The sequence below is a fragment of the Phoenix dactylifera genome, chromosome 9 (assembly GCF_051530095.1).
Source record: "Phoenix dactylifera cultivar Ajwa chromosome 9, Ajwa_hap1_PhDact_Kaust_v1.1, whole genome shotgun sequence".
NCBI lineage: Eukaryota > Viridiplantae > Streptophyta > Magnoliopsida > Arecales > Arecaceae > Phoenix > Phoenix dactylifera.
The window spans coordinates 18,256,599-18,262,598 of record NC_143198.1 but is presented as its reverse complement, the minus strand read 5'-3'; positions in this window follow the sequence as shown (position 1 = coordinate 18,262,598).

The following is a 6,000-nucleotide window of genomic DNA, read 5'->3' as shown; positions in this document are numbered from 1 at the left end:
CTCTGGGGGAGCTTGGAATCTTGGATGAACACTGTAGTATTCCTTTCTTAGATTTTCAGCATCGACAAAGTCCTCTGCATAGAATTTGTTTGTAACTAAAGTTTTATGCGTGATGTCTACAACTGTACTACATTTAGATGAGCTTTGTCGTGAGCATGAAATACCTGACGCTAGATAGTGTTTTTTAGAAGAAACTGGTTTGGTAGGTCGTCTAGTTCTTGTTGTCACATCCAGCCCTCGGAAAACTTCTCTCACTCAATATTTCACAGTCCACCAGCACGTCCGATAGCATGTTGGAAACACACATCTAGACTGGTGGCATGCTAATCTCTATCTTAAAGGGGTAGGTAAATCGAATTTCCACTTTTTGAAGGCTAAAAAGATGGTCTAGAATATTGTTGCTCAGTCGGGGTTTAGAGGATCAAAACCGTGTAAACATGCATTGATAATTATTTTCTTGAATCCTACGGAATCTTGGTGATGAAAAGTTTACACACAGAGCCTGTCGCATGTGAACATGTTTGGGTTCCAGATTGGGTTCCATGGACTGAGTTTTTCCAGTCCAAACATGAAATTAAATGATGCTCATGTTTATCATTTTATATACGTATTTTATTAAGATATTTTCCTGTAAGGTTTATAAAGCTTTTAAAATAGGTGTTGTCCCACTAATACTCTTTCTTGCATCTTTCAAATTTCTTCCTCCATTTAGATTACCATCCATTGCACTTTTAACTTGTTTAGATACTCAGCGCGTAGAGGATACTATACGTTAAAGTTTTCTTGACAGAATCTCCAGAACAGGACATCAAGCTATCCAAATAGTTTTTCTTTTCTTTTCTTTTAGAGACAATTTTCCCCTTGCATCTGGATTTGAACTTTTCTGTACATCTCTCCTCTCTAAGAGCTAACAGTTTTCCAATCTACAGGATTTTTTTGTTTTTGTTTTTTGTTAGCTACAGGTTTATGGTATTAGAGAGCACTTGTCTGCAAAGGCTGTAATTGTTGCATATAATTTTATTCTCCATTTATTTTCTTTGAAAATGGTTCCCAACAATATAAATACAGCTCTACACCATAATAATAACAGAACAATAAATAGAATTCCAGAATTCAATAATCACGAACAGAAATGCTTGGGCTCTATCATGCCTTCTTTTACAGGTGGGCGGCTTCACTCTTCAGCAATATTTGCTTAGCGTCGCAATTCTCTAATCATCTCAATCCATGCAATGGCTTCTCCTCAGTCAGCTATATCTCCGGCTTTCCAAATCTAAATCCATCAACCAGCAGAACCATCATAAACTTTCCCAACAATCTCAATAGAACCATACAGTTTGGTTCCTCTCGCAACATTTGCACCGACCAGGCTTAAGCCTCCTCGTATTAGTTCCAACTCATCCTGTCTTTTCTCCCACCTCAATCCATGCAACGCCTTCTCCTCGTATTAGCTGCCGATCATGGCCTCTAGAGTGAAGACGGAGGCGTGGGTCCCGAAGGGGTCCAGGCCGGGGTGGCGGTGCTGGTGCCTAGGAGGAGTGGGCGGGCGTGGCCTAAACGGGGGAGGAGCTCCTGGGTTTGGAGCCCTGCCATTTGATAACATTAACGTGGCCTGACTACATACACCCTTGCTATGAATTTGGGTCTGGGGTCCAACAAAACCTACTTGCAGGCTTACTAGTCCTGGTCAAGTGGCCACAATATATCAGTCTATTTGTTGGTTGGAACTTTGGAATATTGAACATTGGTGGTACCACATTCAACTTGGAGTGGTCTAGCCACATCTTTGGAAATTTCTTTTGCAGCCTCTTCTAATTGAGGCCAAAAATATGGAGATTATGCTAGTTTGACTTGCTTCTCGGGTTTGTTCCAGGTTAGGCTGGAAAATTAGGGTTGGATTGAGCTACCTAATGAGATAGATTGCGCTCATTTTGGAGACAAGTTATACATTCTAATGCTTGAGAAGCCTTCCTTGTTCTGAGGATGCCCAAGAGTGTATTCTTTCCAAGTGCAGAGAATAGTGGAAACAATATTCTTTTTGCTTATTGGATTTTTCTTTTACGTGTGAGAAAGGCCAAAAAGAAAAAAAGGAGGTAGCATGGTGGAATTCAACTTTTGTCTATGATATTCTAAATGAGGGCTTTAAAAAGTTTTCTTGAGTTTTCTTTGGAAGGTTTGCTATGACTAATGTTGAAAGTTAAAGGTATGCTCCAAGTTTTCCAAAAGCAATAAGAAATTGGAATACTTTTTCTTTCCTATATTTTAATAGGGCGCCTTGTTATTACATATCAGTAGGTTCATTGTTCCTAAACATAATAGGCCAACTAAAACTCCTAGCGGTTAATAACCTCTAACCTACAATTTCTGTATGATACTCATACAATTCATATATATGTGGCTCTAATCTTATACTCTTTTGAGTAAAAGAACATTTTCTTGTTAACTTTGATGGATTATTTAATCTTTTCAAATAAGCTCTAATATTTCTTTGATGTGTAACTTGTAAACTTTATAATTTCCTTGCAAATAAATGAAAACCTCTAGAACAAATTGAGATTATGCTTGGAAGAAATAAATTACGGTTGCTATAGTTTGTCGTACTCACCTTTCTCATGCTTGTCACCATGTTAGTAACTAGTTAAATATTTCAATACTTGACTTCTTTATTTCTATTCTTCTAATTCTTAGTTATCTGAGTTCTTTCATAACTTTTGTCGAATTTTCAATATCTATTTTCTCAGATTTCTGAATCATTACCTCTAGCTGAATCATTCTTGAATTCTGACAGTGAAAAAAATATTATTTGATGAAGTGGACATAGAATAAGGAAGATTGCAACTTTATGTAGTTGGGAAGAATAAATAAGAACACAACGCAAGGAAGGCTACTTGTGCTAGTCAAATATTTGTTAACATGAATCATTTGAGTAAATTATACTAAATACTTTAAACGAATAAAGAGACTTGCTGAGAAACCTAAATGAGGAGTAGTAATTTGAAAGGATAGGTAATAAGTACTTATACATGAAATTATATGATTATCTCATATTTTTTGGTCAACAATAAATGACTGTTAGAAGGAGATTTCCTATCTAGATATTTATTGGTCTAGGAAGCCTTCTTACTTATAAACTCCAAATTCATAAAAATATGCACGTATTTATAAGATAAAAGTATATCATAATGAATGCTGATTTAGTTTTTCCAAGAGTGAAAAGGGTCATAGATGACTCTCAAATTAAGCAAATCATATTACCTAGAAGACAAAAATATATAACAAGGTGATAAAGCTTTAACACAATATAATAATTAATGCCTTTTTGTCTACCATGATATATCATTTCATTAGCATGAATTTGTGAACAAGAAGAGGAAAAAATACTAGAAGGAATTATGTAGTAAGAAAAAAGGCTTATTCAAAATCTTTAGACCGACCGGCCTTCTTTCATCATTCCATTCATTCATCTGCCCTCTTCATGATAAAGTTTTGACTTACTTTGCTTGTTGGCTTTTAGCCCACAAGCTAACTTTCATAAGCCAATGTGTGAAGATTAATCTGTACAAAATATCACATGTAGTGGCACTCCTTCATTGGTCTTGTTCCTTCACCAGGAGCCCTTAAAACTCTCTTCGACAAAAGAACCCTAGAAGGGTCTTTCTTCAAGGTTGGTGTCCAATATTCAAATTAATAGCTATATGCCCTTAACACACATGCTTTCAATTTGCTTATTTGAGAGATCGTGTTCCACACCTAGCGTAGCCGATTCCTCCACCACCATGAACTCCAGTTAGATTCAGGCATGCATGATACACTTTTTATTTATTGAGAGAACCCAAATATCTCTTGTGGATCTATGAAACAACTCTTAGTAATCTTTTTTCCTTTTTGGAGATATAGGAGCGAAACAATCAACCAATTAATATTGGAAGATAAGGGTTGAGATAAGCCACAGATTGAAACCCTTCTTTCCAAAGGATTCACCATGCAGATGCAATTGTCTTTCAGATTGGTTAGGTTAGAAGGGCTTCCCACTAGGAGGCCTGCTATGCCAAAAGCAATAAAAACTACATCCCTCTCTTTCCTTTTTGTTTTGTGCCCCCATGAGCCAATTTGGCATTGAAAAAAAAAAGTGCAAGATGCCCTTTTATAATAAATGGTTCAAATCATTTTATAGATATGGGTGTTGTAAATCAGATAAATTACCAATTATTCATATTTAAACCATCTTGTTAGCATTGATAGAAAGAGTGCCATGTTTAGACAAGTTAAAGAGCTAACAACAAAAGAAAGAAGCAAAGACTTGTTCATATCCCTATGCTTCTATAGTGGTTTTAGCTTCCTAGTTGTGAGGGAGGTGACGAGTGCAGGTTCTATTTAGGAGAGTTTTGAAAGGGCAAAGGAGAAAGATAGAGGGAAAGAGATGAAGGGAAGGGCAGCTTACTATATTGATAGGGCAAGGGTTTCCAATTCCGATTTAAAATACGAGGCTATGGATATAGTGACATCTAGAAGCAAGAAAAGACAAGCTAATCGTTCAATCAATACAGACTCGATACTGGTAACTGGTGAGTTCCTAGTTGGAAGGTTGCAATTTGCTGACCACTACAGTTTCCACTCCTGCAAATAGTTTAGCATATTTCTTGTTGCTACTATGAAGCTCAAATAATTTTATCTTCTCCATGTTGCCACATCCCTATAGTGAATAATTTTCTAATGAGGAGCTACTGAACTCAATCATTTGTTGCTACTCAATAGTTTTCTGATGAATCTATGCTACAAAGGTACTCAAATTGGATTAGGATTTTGAAAGTGATCAAAGCTATTTGGGGTGTATTGACCAGTTGAGTGGAGCACGAGCATTCCATGATGTTTAGTCAAATTTGTTATTGTAACATATTGTGCTATTCAACTTTACCAATCTTATTTTGTATAGAAATGAAGGATTTCTTGCTTGCTCTGTTTTTTGATAATTTTGAAATATTTTCTACTCAGTAATTTATTATCCTTATGCATGGTCAGTTCCTAGTTGGAAGGTTGCAATTTTTTGACCGCTGCATTTTCCACTCCTGCAAATAGTTTAGCATATTTCTTGTTCCTACTATGGGGCTCAAATAATTTTGTTTTCTCCATATTACCATATCCCCACAGTGAATAATTTTCTAACGAGGAGCAACTGAACTCAATCATTTGTTGCTACTCAATAGTTTTCTGGTGAATCTATTTTATAAAGATACTCAAATTGGATCAAGATCTTGAAAGTGACCAAAGCTATTTAGGGTGTGTTGACCAGTTGAGTGGAGCACATGAGCGTCCCGTGATGTTTAATCAAATTTGGTACTGTAACATATTGTGCTATTCAGTTTTACCAATCTTATTTTGTGTAGAAATGAAGAATTTCTTGCTTGCTCTGTTTGTGATAATTTTGAAATATTTTCTACTAGGTAATTTATTATCCTTATGCATCGTCAGCTCCTAGTTGGAAGGTAGCAATTTTCTGACCCCTACAGTTTCCACTCCTGCAAATAGTCTAGCATATTTCTTGTTGCTACTATGGGGCTCAAATAATTTTGTCTTCTCCATATTACCATATCCCCACAGCGAATAATTTTCTAATGAGGAGGAACTGAACTCAATCATTTGTTGCTACTCAATAGTTTTCTGGTGAATCTATTCTATAGAGGTACTCAAATTGGATCATGATCTTGAAAGTGACCAAAGCTATTTGGGGTATGTTGACCAGTTGAGTGGAGCACATAAGCATTCCATGAAGTTTAGGCAAATTTGGTACTGTAACGTATTGTGCTATTCAGCTTTGCCAATCTTATTTTATATAGAAATTTAGGATTTCTTGCTTGCTCTGTTTGTAATAATTTTGAAATATTTACTACTAGGTAATTTATTATCCTCATGCATGAAGATAATAAGTTCGGTCTTTGTGATTGGATTTTATTACAGATTTCTTACCATATTCTCCATAGGGCCCTCTTCTCTCTTCCTTCT